This window comes from Anser anser (assembly GCF_964211835.1).
Source record: "Anser anser genome assembly, contig: HAP1_SCAFFOLD_403, whole genome shotgun sequence".
NCBI classification, from domain to species: domain Eukaryota; kingdom Metazoa; phylum Chordata; class Aves; order Anseriformes; family Anatidae; genus Anser; species Anser anser.
In genome coordinates this window covers 49,759-69,000 of record NW_028153788.1, presented here as the reverse complement: position 1 = coordinate 69,000, position 19,242 = coordinate 49,759, and the positions used below count along the sequence as shown (strand labels likewise).

The following is a 19,242-nucleotide window of genomic DNA, read 5'->3' as shown; positions in this document are numbered from 1 at the left end:
AAGCATGTGGGTTTGGGGCAGGGGTAGCTGGATGTAACTTAGTCTCTGGATTGTATTGGAGATCTCCTTAAGGCTCCTTTTGGCAAAATTATAATAGCAGAAGTAGAGGGAGGAAGGGGATCGAAGGTTGCTGGCAATGTGAGAGATTCAAATAAAGAAGAAACTGTAAATATTCTGACTGTCCAGAGCAGAAGCTGTAACAGCCCTGAGATGGAAGTAGGTTTAGAAAAACTGAACAAAATAAAAATACTGTGAGGGTCAGTGTTCTGGCTGGATGCTGTTCTCTAGCTGCTGATCTCTGCTAAAAGTCACTTGAGTGTTTTTCTCAAATTTCCGTGTTGTACTTCTTGTTTGGACACTGCCTCAGAATCATATGAGAAATTCTTCTTTTCTCTAGTAGATTGACAACCTAAATAAGAAACAGAAGCTGTGATTGATTAAAAATACAATAATCTTTGCATTGAGGAAGAAAGCTCCTCGAGGACTTACTGTGACTTGCCCCAGTTGAGGAAGTTTTCAGAAAACTTAAATGCAAAGATGTTTGCTGAAGTCTTCATTTGCAAGACCCTCGTTCCTTCTTTTTAGCTGCAGTCATTACCTTCTCATGGGGCCAGTATATGAAGTTTGCAACCGAATTTGTACGGTGGCTAATTAGAAGTTAACTGGTGATACTCAGTCTTGTGCCTTGGAGTGTCAAAATTTTGATTGTCTTGTCTCAAACATCTGTGTCTCAGCCTAACAAGAGCTGCCTTTATGCTCCAGATAAGCCTGCTATATTTATATGGTGTTGGAATAATTTCCTCTAACATTTTGTACTTTTATGTATGTATTCCTAAACTTGTTTGCAGGATCTCATTTCTCCTAACTGTTAAGTATAATAGCAAAAAGTACTTGAGATTTCTCCCTGGTGCTATTGCTGCCCCTATGTGTAACGTTTTGTTTTTGTCCAGTGACACATTACCACTTTTCACTTTGTCTTTAACCCTGTGTTCTTAGTCTTTATACTATATTCAGCATGCTCTTCCCTTAATTGTTCATTTTGCTTTCTTTATGGCATATTAAGTAATCATTTCTTTCTTCTGTGCTGAAACGTTTGAAAGATTATGCCCAAAGCTTCTAAAAAAAAAGTACATATATAGTATTCATACATTCAGAAATGCCAAAGAAACATTAGTTTCCTGTTTTCAGATTTCCATGAATTTTGGTTGCTACTCTACCTGTGTGCGTTTGCTAGGACAGGCACTTGAAGTTAAAGCTTGTCTGGATGCGAGCAATTCTAAAAATTGACCAAAGTGCCTTATCACAGGTCACGCCTTCTTGTGTATGTCTCTAGTTGTATTCTTCTGTAAATGGATTCCTAGCTTGCATTGCAGTTTATTCAATACGTAAAATGTGTCCAAGCACTAATCCAGCCAACTGTGTGAGCACAAATGCTTAATTGTTGTCTTCAGCTTCTGTGCTGCTTTATGAAGACAGTGCCCCTGTAACTTGCCTCTACATGATCTTTTCTTACTGATACATATATATTTTACCTTTTTCTGGACATCTGCTTAACTGTCCCTGTACCATTTGAGTGTAGAATAAGCTATATAGCAAAGAGGATTTAATTAGATCTGTTGCTTGCTTTCCCTGTAGCTGGTTTGTAGGAGCTGAAGTGGGTGAATTTGGAATCTGTTTCTCATCCCCTTTAAATTCCTATTTGCGTTCCCAACGGGCTGTCTGTTTTAGTAGTCTTCTATATTTCTCCCTAGTGGACTATATTTCCTGTTTTCTTTGTGAACAGCACCATATGTAATTGTTTTACCATTCTTGCTTTCTTCCTGAATGATCTGAAGAATTGTTTTGGAGATTTTATCCAGATTGTACATCCCTCTCCCAAGTATGTGTCAGTTCTCCGTGTTCCTCGCTTTGAAATCCACATGTGCACTTCTACATATTTCCATTTTCCTTGGCCACATTTCTGTTGCTTTTCTTCATGAAGTCCTGACAGTGCTATTGTGATGTGCCTTGACTGAGTCCACAGTGATTTGCAACATAAGGGTATTGAAGAGAAGTGGCTCGATGCTGTAACTTCAGATATTCTTAACCTGGTAGTCCTGATTATTGATGATTGCACACAAACGTTTTCCTGTGTTTTTTTTCCAAATGCTGCATCCAACATAATTCACAAAGTAAGTCACTGAATGAACTTGTAATTTATGTCATCAGGGCTCTTTTTAACTCTTCAGAGGGGTCAGGAGGCATTGTAAATACATGACATGTGGCAAAATAATACTGCCTTTTAAGCACTGTTTCACTTTGCTTACATTCTTCATGCTTAGTTCTCAGATGTAGTGAAATTCCAGAAGAACAGCTATACTTTATTGTGTTTGCTATACTGCTTCATATTTTCTGTCAGGCCAGACAGAAAGACAGATCTAATCAGCTGCTTAAATACACACCTGGCTTCAAGTAGCCTGTAGGGGGACTGCATTACGTGTTGAAGGTAAGTATTTGCTTAGTTTGATGAATGCCAGGTGTACTTCATAGATGAGATTCAGTCCTAATCAAGCAAACAAATCAGAACTGTACCTGGATTAGTCCATTCAAGTCAAGCATTCCTAGCTGGACTTCCTTCTATGATGGATTGGAATATACCTGTTATAAACAGGCTACAGCAAACTCAAACCTGAATCACACAGCATCTCCTGGGAAAAGAAGTAGGAAATAAATGTTACTGTCAATTGTTATACCAAGCTGTCAGTCATGTTTGAAGACTGTGATGTTGATATTGCACTACACACTGTGCTCTTTGAGCTGTTTTAAGTCTAGATGTGCCCTGTGTGCTGAGTTAGGCTTTCAAGACAGTATTTTCTATTTTTGATCAAGATATGAGGGGTGGTAAAGAGAAAACCATGTACCATTGTGAGTAACATTGCACACTGCAAGAACATGATTTTCAATCACAGTTCTGTATTGGAATAAACGTACTAAATAGTTCTTCACATCTGCAGCAAGTAACACCAAATATAATCTCAGATATTGTTCTACAGGGTGGAAATATGTTTTCTAGAGAGCATTCTGTTAGGTGCTGCAGGCAGTGGAAGTCTGATCATTTGTTGTGTCTTTTCATGATTTTTCACCTATCTCTTGTATTTTTAGTGTGTATGGCAACAAAGGTAAACTTTACCTTTTTAAGTCTCTAAATTTGTCTGTAGGACCTAAGTTAAGATTTTCAATACAACACTAATACAAGAACTCAAATCCCAGTTGCTGAAAGCAAGTATATAGTAATCAGACTTGTAAAACAAAGCACTTTGGATTTCTAAGTTGCTTATGCCCTTTCAAAATGTTAACTCTGGATTCTCCTTGTAAAAGTAAAGGCAAAGTCATTTGACTTTTTCCGAAGACATGAGCGTGTAGGGTTTTTCAGTGACTCAGTGAATGGTATTATGCAGTTGCACTGCTGAAGTCAGCTCACATAGGACATGACTCGATACCCATTCAGAGTCTTATAAATGCCTCCCTTTGATTTCGTTGTGCTTTAGAATGGGCTGCAGTTCACTAAGGAGCCTGAGCACTTAACAATATAAGGTGTCCTACCAAATATTCAGAAGAATTACCATGGTTTGCATAGTTCTGAGCTAAGTTTTGCAGATGTCTAGAAATGTTGGTGTTTTGTTCCACACACACACACTCCTGCCCCTGACCAGAGGGGCTGTCACATTGAAGGCTTTATAATTCTTGTTTTCAGATTGCTCTTGTAAGTGTGAGTCCGTTTCCCAGTTTGGTATGTCTTAAGAACTGCTTGGAACATGTTCTCCAGTCTTACTGTGCATGTGGATTTGTCACAGACCAGGAACAATGACTTACCTCTTTCTGAGTGCAGTTCAAAGCTCAGCTTCCCATGAAACCAGACCCATTCTACCCTTGCATGGTATTGGAACAGTAAAATGGTCTCTTAGGTGGTACGTGGGGACAGCCTGGCTGCCCAGAGCAGCTGTATGCTGCAGTTTTTTGAGAGCAGCAGAGGGCTCTGAGCCAGCCCTCTTCATGAATCAAATTGCCCAATGTTTGTGCTTCAAATAGTTTGCTGACCTATATACCAGACTAAAGCTTCCTGTTCTAATATTGATTTAAGACTTAAGTATCAGTGGCCTATTTTTCTACATTATAATTCTTTCCTATTTAACAGCCCTCTGGGATGTGCAGAGGGCCAAATTCAGAATTGTTGGCAGTCAAGATGGTGGGCAGGAGGTATGTGTAGGACACTCATGTAAAGGGGCAAAGCTTGAATTAGTGTAACACAGTATTTTGGTTCGGGAATAGAATTGTGTACTGTACTACTTGGCAAAATAGAAGAATACTGCTATCATTCTCTTGCAAGCTCTTCTTTGATAGCTTACCTCAAAGCTTCATCATATTTATAAGCTCCGATCCAAACTTTTCATTAACTGTTCCTGAAAAGTTAGAAAAGGGAAGCAGAAGGTACTCCCTGCTTCGGATAGCTTTCTGGTTCACAAAAGAGCTCTGTAGCTCTCTTAGAGAAAACAGAAAATAGCCAGCGGTGACAAACTTACCATGCTCATCCTCATGATTAAAGAGTACTGCTGCAGAATGTGTTGCATCTCAGGATCCGCATGTGGCAGAAGTTAGCACAATGCTGCTAACTGCTTCACACTAAAAGCAACTGCAAGTAAAGCAAGGTTTGCTCCTCTCCTTTTCCTCCTCAAATACTTATTTTCTCTGATATTTCTTTTTTTTATTTTAAAATAACCTGTCCTAGACCAGATTCCCATAATGTGAACCGCTCAAAAGCCTTTGGGTCCTTTGCTCACGTATCAGCCTTGCCCAGTAGTCAGGAGCTTTGGGAAGTGCAAGAAATCATTTATATTGCTTCTCTGCATGTGATCAGCCCTGCAATACTCAGTTGCAGGATTGTGCTGCCTTACAGCAGCAGTTCTCCCTTGGGGAAGCCTTGTCTCTGCAGTTGAACCAGTGACTGGGCAGCCCGCTGGCCCTGGATAAATCTCATTGCATCAGATCGTGATTTGCATAGCAGTCCGTGTCCTGGTGTTACATACTGATCTTCCCCTTTATTTTTCTGTCATTGTTCAGTATTGCTGATCACATGCATCCAAAAATCCTGGAAGTGGCTTAATGTTAGCAAAAACAAATTATGAAAACCAGCTGCTTTTTTTCCTTTATTCTGGCTTTCAGAGCTCATACGTTCATTAAGGGTATCTTTTTTGAAGCTTTTCTCTGAGGGCTAGGGGTGTATATTGTCCAGTGCTGTGCTTCTAGGAAATGGGGGTTTCAGAGCCATGTGGGGCATGGCAGTTGATTATGGGAGTTGTTAAGTGCTGACTTAAGTTTGTGGGCGGAGGTGATATACATATGACTGCATACGGAAGCAAGAAAGGAGTTGTATCTTCTCATCTGTGTTGGTATTTGAGATCCACTTATCCTTTTCATAAGGGGCATATACCTTGCTTTAAGGAGATGGTAGCAGCCTTGTCAAACTGTACTTTGTAAGTCACAACCTTTAAATGCAATTCTGCCTGCTGCTGTCACCTGAGGCTTAAGCTTTTCTACCTTTTATGGTTATGGGAGATTTAAAGTACTCTAAGGAGTTTACCAATATTTCTAATCCTTGCAACCCAGAAAATTTGGAATACACTAGGACCACTGACAGTCTCTTAGTATTCCACTTAAATATATATATTTTAAATGTATGTATAACTACCTACAAAACTCCTCAGTATTTATTAAAGTTATATCTTCCCAAAGGCCAGAATTGTAATGCTCTCTTGGGTATAAGATCAGGATGAATGCCTCTGTATTTAAATTACAGAGTTTGTGTTCCCTTATCTAGAACGTTATAGACAATTTTGGTAATTATTTTACAGGCTGTACTCTTGCCTTCCTGAGTAAGTAAACTTCCCTATGTGGAGGTATGTGCACAGTCATTTTAGTTACAAATGAACTTTCAGTTGGTAAATCTGTTCGGTGACTTGCTTCAAAAGACATCTTATTGTCTCTTATCTTTAATCTTTTTTTTTAAGGAAGGATGTTGCTGTGAAACAGTGGATTGAAGTTGTTGATTTGAAGCTATCAATTGCAGTTTTAGGTTTTGAAGTGCAATGTTTCAAGCTGTGCAAGACCCCAACTATGTTCTGACCTGAAACAGCTAGGCCACAAGCTTGTCTGGTTTATAAGAAAGGGGGGTCAGGTCAAATGTGGTATCTGACTCCTCCTTGAAGTGATTATATTTCACGTGGTGTGGGGCAGCAGAGGCAAGGAATGGAGCAACAGTGTTTCAGGCAAACTGGCTTTGTGGATTAGGGATTGTTTCCGGGGAAAGAACGGGAACATAGGATGTAATGAGTGTACCTCATTGAAAAGGAAGCTGCTCCAAAATGCTGCAAGGAGCAATGCAGCACCAGTTGTGGCAGACATTTTTGCATGATTATCCCAAATGACTCTCTGATTAGACTGCATTGGCTTAGGCTGAAAAAGAATCTTGAAAGACAGTTTTGGAAAGTTTTTGCTTCTGTTTGGAAAGCATATGTTTTTCCTTAGCATAGCAGCTACACTTGTGACTCTGCATGCACTGGCTTGAATTGACTGTTTATGAAGAATATGAAGTACTCCCTGGTGGTAACATTTATCCGTTTCCTGCTTCCAGGGAAATGAATTGCCTTTCTTGTAGACATAATTCCTGGAGCTGGAAGTGTCAGGGAAAAGGAGTTTGTGGGTGGGCTCCTTGTTATGCCCTAAGTCCGCAGAATACCTCTGTGCCACATGTCTAAAAAAATTCCACTTGCATTCTTGCTTAGGAGGTAAAAGGGAAGTTCTACTGAGGAGTAATAAAGATGTCTCAAGTGTGTGGAAAATATCACAGTGTAAAAATACTTATTAAAAAGAAGAGCTGGCAGTGAGATACTGAGATACTGATGTCCTTTGTAATGTCATGATGATGATGTAAAGTTCAACTCTATCCTTGTACCAGGGTTCTTGCCTAAACTGATGGTTTTGATGCACCCAGTACGAGCTATTGCTATAAATGCAGTACAGACAGTTGCCCATTACTTAAAAGACTGAGAGTCACAATTCAAACAATGATGCTAACATTATCCAGTGCTAAAGTGATGGGTTTTGTTCGTTTGTTTGCTTACTTGTGTTACAAGTTCAGTGAAACAAGTTCAGTGAAGTTAAATTCCTTAAAACATGTATTTGAATCTGACAGAAGATACCACCAAATACTGTCCTTGACCTGAAGTTTCAAAAATATTGAACTCTGGATGGGTGATATGCACATGACTTTTTTATTATATTGCATTGAAGTTCAGGCAGTTCAAATTTAGACCAAAATAATCTTTGCTGTACCTTAGAGATAACTTTGACCTTGTATGTTCATGAAATTAATCTGCAGTTAATTCATGTTGCCGCTAGGAAAAAGTATGCAAGTGCTGAAGTAGTCTAATAAAAAAATTGGTAATTTGCATAGTTTGCTGTTTTGATGACCACCATTTTTTTTTGCATCACAGTGAAGAGTCATCTAATGAACCTCCTATATTTGATCACAATGTCAAAAGCCCTACACGGTAAGTAAAGTAGATGACTTATAAGTGAGCAAATACTACAAAAAATTTAGCACCATACATTTTTATAGAGGAAAAATGTAAATCAGATAAGACTTTAAAGTTATCTTTCTGTATCCATATCTCTGCTGATCAGTGAAAACTTTGACCCTGGATTATGGTTAAAGGAAGGTAGGTTAGTTCACACCAACCAAAATGGTTCAGCCACTTTGAACTGCTTTAGGATGCTTCCATTACCAAAGTTGTAGATGCACAGAAAACAGAAACACTGTCCGGTTTATAGAGTGACCAGTCACAGGTGACAGATCACTGTTAATGATCTTGCTACCATGAACAAATAGTTTTGTACATGAATAATGTTGGTAATGCATTTATAGAGCACATTTCAGAAAATTCATAAACAAAAGAAAACCATCTTCTGCATGATTTTATTGTTCCAAGTAATTCGTCATAGCTGTAGATACTGACAAGAGTATTTGTAAAAGACTACAAACTAACGCTTCTTTGATCAGGATAATCTTACTTTGATCTTGGAAATTTTTGTAATCAGTAAAATTACTTGGGATCATTTCACCCTTCTGTATGACTAATATTAGAAAAATTCATAAAGTAATGTGACCCATTAGATTTTGCAGCATTTCTATTTACTTTCTTTTTCTTAGAAATCTGAGGTAAAATTTAAGTTGCCAGACAGCTCTCATGAAGGTTGAAATGCTGGAAAGTCATGGTGTCCTCCCTGCCTATTATTTGCTGAAAGAATAGTTCCTGGAATCCTTGATTACGGTCAGAAACATGAACTTATCTGAAAGGCAACGTGTCAGTATAATGTCTTTAAAATTATCTTTTGAGATTAAATCTTGATGAAAAGTGAGAAGGACATGAAGACTCATCTTAATAAAAAGTTTTCATGCTCCTTTTCCCTGATTCTTGATCAAATCCTTTTCACAATGTCTATTTAGCTACAATTCCTATTTCCTTGTAATAATGTATTATAGATTTTCTAAAACTCCTACACTAGGGAGGAGAGTAGGCTTGAATGATGAGAGTTTCCTGTTCTTTGTGCTTATATGGAAGAAATATATATATTGCTCTGAGTCCATATATCCGACAACAGTATACAAATGTTTAAGGAATCCTCTTTAGAATTGCTTGTTATGCTCCAGTACTGCCCTACCCTCCAAACCTCACAAGTGTAGGAAATAAAGTGTACTACTTTAGATGTTAGTAAGGATTATGATGGACTTGCACATTTCCATAGTAAGTCAGAGAGCAAGTTCAAGAGGCAGGCTCTGAGAAAAAGCTCAACGTGTTTCCAGCAAGTTTGGAACACATGGCACCTCTTTAAAATCCCTTCTCAGAGAAGAAAGATACTTAAAATAGACTTCTTTTCTGTAACACCATATGTAAGCTATTATCAATCAAAACTTTTCCAAACTCTTTGTTCAACATTCTATAAAGGGAAACTTCTCAAGCAGCAGGGAGCCCCTACATCATGAAGTGCAGAGGAAATGTGCTTAAAACAAGGAAGGAATCCTCCATTTTAAAACCCAGAGGATTTAGAGGTGCAAGTAATTTTCTCATTATTATGTTTATGTATTCTATATATCTGTTAATGTCTCTTTAAAATGTAAAATCGTGCAATATGAAGAAAAGCTTTCTTGTTCTGGCTTATTATTGAAGGCTTTGCTGACGCTAGTAACTTAGACACACATCTTGTTGTTGTTACTAAGCCCAAAGCAAGCTCTTCCTTTGCCTGTTCAGTATGAAGGCATCCAGTTTATGAAGCTCTAATCCTTCTGTCTGATGTTGTTTCTCTGCGTAATATAAGCAGAACAGAAAAAGCTAGGCTGTCCATTGGCACTGCCTCATGGCCACTGCTGCTCAGAGTCTGAAGAGCAGTTCTGGCCTAGCAAGCAGTTCTGGTCACGGGACAGAACAGGTAATGGCAGCTGTGTTGCCAGCTGCGTCGTGAGGAGCTGGGGATCTTCAAAGGAATCTTCAAGCCTCTATATTGTTGCTGCATTTTTTTTTTCTTCGTGGCTGTGGTAAGATTTCTATCTTTTGAAGGTACCAGAAACAGTCTATTCTGGCAAGACCATTTCCTGAAAGGGTGCTCTCATCACCTCCTTAAGATTTCTAGGACTCTAGGTGAATACTGGAATTTAGATGTATGTTGCATTGCACTTTGTGCATGAATGACACTTTTGGCTAGGGACGCCTTCTCTCAATAGTGTGGGTTGCATGTTCTGTATTTATTCTTCAGTATAATCTCTATCCATGTTAGTATACTGAAAATCAAGAACAACAGGACAGGATTTCTCTGCACCCAAAGAGTATGTGGTCAGACCTTCAGACTCTACAGGGCTGGAATGTACTGGAAAATAGTGTGGCATTTCGCCACACTTCTTGGGAGAGAAACATGTATAAATACTGAGTTCAGTTTCTGGCTGTGAGACCTGAAATTGGACCTTACATTTGAATGCTGAATGAATGTGCTTAACCAGTGTAGATGCCTAAAATCCTTTTTTTTCTTTTTTTTTTTCATTTAGCTTTAAGTGCCAAGCCTGCTTAAGTGCTCTTGAAAATCTAAATGGCTTTATATGTCTAAGCTGCTGGTCTTTGACTAGAGGTAGAAGGGACTTGTGCTGCTGTACTCGATACTCCTTGGCTTGGTCTTTCAATGATGTTATATGAGACCTCATTGTTTAGCTCCTGTCAAGTGGCAAATGGTTTTTTTCTCTTTTTTTTTTTTGTAAAATGTTGGTGTATTGAGTATAGATATGTCAGTTTTTGGTGCTTTGAAATTGTTTGGTTGAGGTGTTAGGTTCATTAGTCTGGTTATGTAAATACTGCTTTAGCTTTAAAATTCCACACAACTTTTCAGGATGTATTTTCTATAACTGCTCAGCAGGCAATGACAAATCATTTAATCTGTGTAATAGTGAACTGAGAGCTGAAGAAAATTCCACACTGTGCTTTTGGAATTTAATCAGTTGCAAATGAAGAAGTAAACTTACTGTTGTGAAGAATTGTGGTTTAAAGCCCCCACCCCCTAAGTTAATAACATTTCATTACTTTGGGAAATGATGAATGACCAAAATAACAAATTTGGTCAGTGGAGAGAAGCTACTTCCAGAAAGCTGAAATGGGGAAATGAATTGAGGAAGTTACATGACTTTGGACAGCAGCCCAGTTAAAAATTGGATCAATTTCACAAATCAGAATGTTGCTTTTTTTCCACAGAGATGAGCCTCTGCAAAGAAGAGCAGTGATGTATTGGGAGAACCTGTTTTCTCTCAAATCCTGCTAGTCTTCTGAATACTCCAGGGCATGTTTTATTGTGTTGCAGATTTTACTGAGTCCCTGCAGGTTTTCACTAAATTAGTATACCTTCCTGTAGGAGATTTTTTCCCTTCTGATCTCTGTTGTAAGTACTTAGACAAAACAGAAGTTAGTAATGGAAGCTCAAGCCTGATGGTGGAGGACATGATGGAGGTGAGCTAGAATGGGGAAAACTACATGCGCGTTTTGAATGCAGTTATGATCATCCTATTTGTAGGGACTGTGCTCTAGACATCAGAACACATTAGGCTGGCTGACATGGCTGTGGCATCTTCTGGAAGCCTGGCTACCTTCTGTCATGTGTAAAGTGCTGCTGTGTGGGCGTGTTCTAGTGTTGGTGCTGGAACTTTTGCGCAAGGAGCGGCTGTAGCATGGATCTGTGCTAAGTAATTTGGTGAGCATATTCCTGGAGCTAATCATTTTGGTCTCACAGACATTCAAAACTCTGAGAGGATGCTCAGAGTCTTGAGCTGGAACTGGGGGTTGTCATCTGAATAATCATTTCTAGTTCCATCATACTGCCGAAGGCTAGATCTCCCAGCCTTATAGGACTACTAGTAACTAGTTTTTTTCATTAATCCTAATGGGAGATTGTTCCAGACATTTAGCGGGTGTCTAACTTGAGCCTAAATGTTGTTTGGCTGCTCATTCTGTATCACTGCACAAGCAGTGTTTTACTGCTTGCTGCACCTTGACAATAGTACACATATGAGTCTATTGTCTTGAGATATATTTGTACACCCTCACGGGAGCACAGATGCTTGTGGGTTGTGGTGTGAGAAGGTTGGATATAATTGGGACACTTATGTTTGTTGTGCACCAAAGAGTAGTTCCAAAAATCAAGCTCCTGACTTTTTTTTTGGATAACTATAGCAAAAGTCATAGGTTCAGACCAATTAGCCAGTTTCAGACAAAGAAAATATCCCAACTTTGTCAACATAGGTGACTTTTTTTCCCCACAAAAACCACACAGTTTCCTTTGCATAGTTTCCTTAGGCTGTGTTTTTTGGAGCCTACAAACATTCTTGAAAGCGGGAAATAAAAAAAAAAAAAGCTTGTTGAGCTTTTTTTTTTTTTCAACTAAAGCCTGTATCTTGCTGTAATACTCTATAAAGACACAAGTGGTAATGGTGATCAGTTTTTGACATTTCAGTCTCTGTACCTTTTTCTTTCTCATCTGAAACATCTAGGATCCCTACTAAACCTGCAGTTACTGGGAAGAGGAATGAACAGAAGAGGAATTACTTCTGAAGTGGAATTGGGAACTTAGGCATGAGCGATATCTTGACCCAACAGAAGTCTCTCAGTAGCTTCTATTCCAGTTTTATCTGCATACGATATTTTGAAAGACACTGCACGTGGACTTGGAATTTTTTTAAACATTCGTATTGCAAAGGTAAAACGAATACCAAGAAAAAAATATATATTTTTTAGAGTTGAGTTCCTTAGAAGAAGACATGCAGTTTAATTATTTCATAGTAAGAAATCTTCAAAACCAAAGTCCAATAAGTTATCTTCGTCTTCTGTCTTTAAGAGTTACATGTTTACAAATGTCTCTATGCTTTTATTACCCCCTCGCATTGCAGTATTTGTGACACTACTGTCTCTTTCTTAAGGAATTCGTGCTGTATTTGCTTTGTCTTTATGGCTGATTTTCTAATAACCTCTAATCAGGAGCGAAATTAGTCCTCAAGAGCTCCTTTCAATTTGCCATGCTGGATTGTCAAAATTCCTACAAATATACAACAATTATAAATGACTTTTGAGTGTGTTTGTGTTCGCTAACATGTAAACCCTTTGGTTGCTTAGCTCCTTGAACATCTTTAGATTTATGATTGACTCATCCTTGTATTCAGTCACATGGCCAAGTGCCCAGAAGTTTGTCATTTGGCAGAATGAGTGGTTTGACAGTACTGCTCCAACACTGCGCGCTTGTCTGCATGCATGTGCCTAGAAACATGTACAAAGCTAGCTGTTTGAAAACTTCTTTTTTAAGAAGTCATAAGTCATATGTCATATGACATATCATATAAGATATGTCCTATTTTAAGGACAGTGTCCTGTTTAATGTGCCACTTCTACTCATGACCACCACTTGCTCTGGATTTTGGAGTATTTGGATTCTGGAGCTCTGGAATATTTGGACTGTAACTCTAACCATCATGGAAGCATACTCTTAGTTTGCATGGAAACCATAAATGCTTCTTAGAAATAAAAAGTTTAAAAATATCATGCTTGAGTTACATAGCTGATGTTTGCTGTATCTTATTCATCATATTTTTAATTTGCAGAAAAATGAAGGAGACATTCAGTTTGCGTATTCTTGTTCATCTGTGGTTCAACCTTTGTTATTGCTGTTATTGTTGCCCTTTTTTCTTCTAGACACTCTTTTTCCCAGCAGCGTTTCAGCAAACTGTGCTCAGACAGACTTAGGTCTCCTCTAAGGAATGAGAAAACATCCAAAACTGGACCTACATTCACACTGTCAGTGTGACATTCAATTTATAGTAATACGTAGCTATTAATGAGAGAATAGACAAGACAAAAACAGTTCATTCCCTTTTTCCAATCCCCTGATAAAAGCATGAAGGCAGTACATCCCATCCATCATGGTCATCCTGCAATTTCTAGGCCAGGCCTACAGGTTGTAATTGCTGAAGACTTTGTGGCAAGGGGTCACAGCTATTTTTGTTCATGTAATCCTCAAGCTAGTCAGGGATTTCTCTCATCTCTACTTCTACTCTAGAGTGGTTCTGAGGTGGGATTGAGGTACATCGCTGCCCAGCTAAGGGCTGCACATCTGGCAATGGTTGAATGGAACACTTCTCAGGACCTGACTGGAAATACTTTGAGCATAAGCTGCCTAAGTCCAGATCTCAAAATATGCTGATAACTTTTAAGTAGAAAGTGTCCAGCAATCACTTGACTCTTTGCAAGAGGTGTCACCAATGAGGAATCAGTTTGCAGTTCCTGTTGATGTGAAAGCTAGAAATATCAGTATAACTCAATAATAGCCTTCCAAATTAAAATTTTATTTCCATGTGTACACATTTTTGTGTTTCAAAGGAGGCTGTTACTAGATTTCTATATGCACTAAATATTTATAGCAATTTTTCTGCTTATAAAAAAAATAAGAGGCTGAAAGCAATGGCCAAGAAGTGCATAATACAAACTGCTTGTCCAAACACATCTCTCATACTTACATCACATCCTTTAAGTCCTTTTCTAGAGCTTACATGAATGGATTAAAGCATTTTAGAGGTTACCAGCACCCTAAGCTTTCTCCAAAAGACCTTAAACTGTGATTCTACCATCAGGACTATTCATTGGAGTTGTCCACAGTGGGAGTGTGAATGTAGATCCAACTGTGTAGACATTTTTCTTGCTCCTTAGAAGAGATCTGGAGTAAGAGTGAGGGATTCTTATCTTCAAAGCAAAACAGGCAAAAAGCAAGGTCTTAAGTATGTCTAAATAGCAACTACTCTGAAGTGATGGGTTTGGGATTGCTGTTAAAGCTAATTCTTGTGATTAAAATCAACGTCTGAAGTCCTGTTCGGTGTGTGACAGGGAATAATCCCCTAGGTGAGGATCGAGTCAGAAGTTTGGTTGTGAGTAGACAAGATCTGTGCTGGGATGAATCTGCCCACAATGCTCTTTCTCTTGCAGAGTTATGATGAAGGTAGTGATGGCAGCTGTGCGATCAGCAAACTTGTTTCCACTTTTCATCTGTCTGAATGTATTTCCATGGATAAGCAGTAATGTCTGTACAGTACAAATGAAATGTATCACCAGTATGCACATGGTAGGAATAATTTTAAGATAAGGAGAGCAAATGAAAAGTTCTGCTCAGGCCCTTAGGAGTATGTCTTATGTTTCTTCCTTCCCTTTCCATTCCTACCCCTCCACAATTTCAGTCTAAAGAATTCCATGATGGTTTCCTTCGTAAATGGTCTTACTCATTTGTAAATGCTTTCTCTTCATTCATTTTCAGACATAACCCTCGGATCATCACAAGAGCCGTGTGTATTTATCACTGTGGCATTTGAAAGTATGTAAATGACTTGCAGATGCTCTACTGGTGTGTAACCAAACTTGGCTGTGTCAGTTTAACATACACATGACAAAACCACATTGGCTCTGAACAGGATTCAGCATAATAAGCTCTCCAGGTTTTCCTTCTACATAAAAACTTTTATGTCTTTATTAATTAGAAACAAGAGCCTGTTTCTTTCAAAGTTCATGTGATAGCAATCAGGCCAAAGAATGAGGTACATACAGTATCTTAATGGTTTTATGATAATGCAGTCAGGGAATTGAAGTATATTTTTGGGGAAATGTGTGTGTGCATGTATGTATATATGTATGTATGTATATATAAAAGTTAAACAAGCATACCCAGCAAAGCTTCCTGGAATACTTAATACGGTACATTTACAGTTAATGCATTTTGGTATATATTTCACGCAGTATATTATTGACCTTAAACTTAGGTGAATATTTTCTTGCCCTTATGTCCTGAATATCTTTCAGCGTGAAGAGGTCTTGAAGCTGCATTATGAATTGGCAACAGCATTGTGGTTTACTGAAAGAAAAATATGAGGAAAAATATGTTATTAATTATATAGATCTCTGGGCAAAAAATCCTTCAGGTTGGCTGTATGTTAGGAATATGTATCAGTAACTTTTATCTTATAGCACTACTTCATAATATGGCAGTATTTGAACATGAAATACTTAGAATAGCTGTGGCGAATTCCAGAGTTGTTAATGCTGAGCAAATGGAGAATGTCATTATTGATCACTTATTGACAGATAAACTGGCACAAGCGAGTGAGAACATGGACTGTGGTAGCCAAACCAATTACTCAAGAATTTCTTGTTTAAAAATTGTTCATCTGTTGTGCCAATCAGCAAACAAATCATTTGCAAAATTTTCTTTGATCATAAATGACCTGTAACTTTCTGTGCACTGGTATCACACAGGTTTTAGACTTGTAGGTGGCACAGAGGCTAGGGAAGAGAATGGAGAGAAGGCGGGTGGTAATGAAGAAAGCCCTGTTGCATAAAAGGTGGTGCTTAAAAGTTGCAGTGAAGATGGAGTAATGAACAAGCAGAGATGTCCTCATTAGCAGACCCATCTCTTGGGCCTGTACTGTTACTGGAGAATAGTGGGAAATTCATAGTAATGTCGATAAAAGTTTCCTAAGCTAGTTGAAGAAGCGAGAAATGATGAACACTAGTTGATTGAGAAATGATGAACACTAATGACTGCTTCATTAATAAGGTTTTGGCCTGGCTTGGTAGATGTAGTTGAATGTTTCCTTTTAATAACTCATCAAGATCAGCTTCAGAGTCCTGATTACACTCCATCTCCTGTTTATACCCCTGGAATCCCAGCTCAGTGGACACAAATCCTGCTGCATTTGTCCTGCTTTGTGAGTGGTGCAGTAACACTTATCCTAGTTAAACTTTTCCATTTAATTTTTTGAATGACTCTGTACCTGAAAGGATGGTGTTTTTTTGTTCCCCCCTCCCTCCCTCAGAAGATACATAAAATTCAAGCTCTTTTGTTCTTTGGGAATCTTATGTCTTTCCTTGTACTTTGTAATTCACCTCCATGCTTCTTCAGGAAGATGTAAAAATAACTGTTTCAAGTAGATGCTTCAGTACACCCCTGGGAACTTCTTTCAGAATCTTGATATACCCCACCGTGCCCATCACTGATGTGAAAACGGATGATTCTGTTAGGTACGTGCCTTTCTCTTGATTACAATCACATAAATGAAAAAGCTAGGTATAAAGACAGCAAGTTCTTAACATGTTATTATTTGTCTGTCTTCCCTTTCCTCTTTAGAAAGTATTTCAAGTGTATTTGGAAACTAGGACCTTGTTTTTCTTTCCTTTTTTGGACTGTATAATTAGGAAATGCTAGCTGTGTTATCACAACTCAGTTAAGGTTTACTTAGTCTGGACTGTGGCATGTATGTTAACAGAAATGCTTGAAAGTTGTGAGCAAGTTTTAAGGTTGCTGCCCTAGTTCAGTAGATTCTCAATTCAGTTTCTGTTCCTTCCCTTGAAATTGTGTGGGTTCTTGGATAAAATTGTTACAATTTTATGTCCCACCTTCATCCAAACAGTAAGGGCTGACCATTCTGCTTTTCATCCAATGCTTTGTGTGTGTGTACTTAGCTCCAAGCAACAGAGCACTTAAGCATAAACATGGCTTTATTGATACTGAAGTGCTAAGATTATCTAACTGCATTGGTACAGCACCTAGCAGATGAAAACCAGAGCATCATTTGCGACATCTAAGCATTATGGTGATGCAAATAATGATGGTACAGTTTAACATATAACAGAGATTATGTGTAGTCTGGCTGTGAATTCTGTTTGAGATAATTATTTGCATAACAGATCAGGAAGAATTTCAATTAGCTACAACATATAAATGAACAAACATGACACTCTGACAAAGAAACGTTAATTTAGGAGATGGAATTGTGGGGTGGATGTTGATTGTAATGTCTGGAGGAAGCAAAAAGGTCAATACTTCTACTAGACTTTGTATAACATTAGGATATTTAGGTTGAGGTACATTATTATGCAATTAAGACTTTTTTAAAAAAAGTTTGTTCTTCAAAAGCTCTTATATTGAGGTTAAAAGAAAGTTAGTGATGTCAGTTCAAAAAGTCATGCTAGACAAAAATCATTTGGCAGGAAGCATTATATATTGTACAAGTGTTGAGACAAATATAACTACTGTAAAATGTCATTTTTTTCATCTTGAAATATAGCAAGCTTTTTCCTACTCAACTTCTAGCTATCCGCTCCACTGCTGTTTAAATATATATCCATTCTGTGCAAACTACAAAACTACGCATTTTTTAAAGGTCACTGGTTAAAATGGAGTAATGGCTGCATTTTTCTTTTGATGATTCTGCTTGCTATTTGTCCCTGGTGCCCAGCAAGAACTGGATAGAGAAGTTCATATGTCTGTTTCAGTGAGTGTAGTAAAGTCTGTGTGTTGAGAGACTTTTTTGAATTCTACCTTCAAAGAAAGGGCCAAAGAAACTGTATTGTGCAAACAGAACCTAGAATAGCATGTGTCCTTTTCCATCCGTACTGTTTTTAAATTCAAATATTCATGGTGTTTTTTTAGTCTTGTCACTTGAACAATGGAAAATGAAACTGAATTTTCTGAACTTAAAGTGTTGTTAACTATTTCCTTGACATTTACGGTGAGAGTAGTATCATCATTGCCTTGGGGCTGAAGCTGGAATACAGTTAAGACTCAAGCACGACTGAGTCACTGTACCAGCTTAGCCACTGCCGATGAAACTGGATACGGAAACCAGATTAAAAGCATATGTCTGAAAATCAGTATAAGCAGCATTAAATGCCTTATTTGTTTGTTGAACTGCTCTAATCCATTTGTGACTCCTACTGCTCTTCAGTGTGCTTGGTCGTACCAGTTGTGGCAGTAACAGGGTTTCACTTAGCTACTTCCTCGACCCATCTCTTTGCTGTGCTGGACTGTTTCTCTGTAATGCTGATACGTGGTATTTCAGAAAAGAAAGTTCTACCAGTGTTTTGTAATGCAGGACTGATAGATTACTTGCTCTTGAGCTAGCAGTGTGCGTTGCTAGTGTTAGGTGCTCATGATATAGTCTCACAGCTGTCATATGTGGGCTTCAGTCTTGGTTTGATTGCCTCTTGCTGTAAGGCTTTCAAGGAGTCTGTTCACCTCTATCTCCTTACTTCATTTCTTTTTGTTTAGTCAGACTGAAAGTCCTTACTTAGGCTTTGTCTTCTTGATACAGGTAGCAGCTGTGTTAGCAATGCAACTCCATGGTACCATGGTGACACTGCTGTTTTGGATCTGACTGGTTTATTCAAAAGCATGAGCATCTTTGGACAGACTCGCCAAAAAGTACTTATGGACATCCACATAACCTTGTGAATTATTCTCCCTAGGTGACTGTGGTTTGGATTCTGTGGAGAAGGTTTCTGCTATGACTCAGCCCCCAAAAGTGCTCCTCTTCTCTGCCAGACACCACTAAGGTAAATGAAAATGTTTTTTAGTGCAGGATAGTCTTTTATATTATTTGGTGTTAATTTTGGTACCTGGAGCAAAAATCCCTATAGTCTCTCATAACAGTATAGATAAACAAAAGGAAATTAATATTTCGGTAAAACAGCAAAAGACATTAAATATTGTTCAAGTGTGAGTTGAGCCGGAGTTGTCAAGTGCATTAGCAGCTATCTACCTGTGCTCTGTCTTCTCTACACCTGCATCAAAGCGTAGTCTCTTATTCTA

General features: G+C 38.3%; 1 long non-coding RNA gene across 22 annotated transcripts in view; it reads left to right on the top strand.

Annotated features, from left to right (window-relative positions):
- Nucleotides 1-6: 6 nt before the first annotated feature.
- LOC310891460 overlaps nt 7-19,242 on the top strand; it is a 68,984-nt gene continuing 49,748 nt past the window's right edge. For 7 of the 22 annotated variants that reach the window (XR_014577584.1, XR_014577600.1, XR_014577601.1 and 4 more), the window contains exon 1: nt 7-18,986. This is a non-coding gene — a long non-coding RNA (uncharacterized lncRNA). The remainder of the gene's footprint in view (nt 18,987-19,242) is intronic. The other 15 variants (XR_014577591.1, XR_014577592.1, XR_014577593.1 and 12 more) reach the window with 11 other exon arrangements.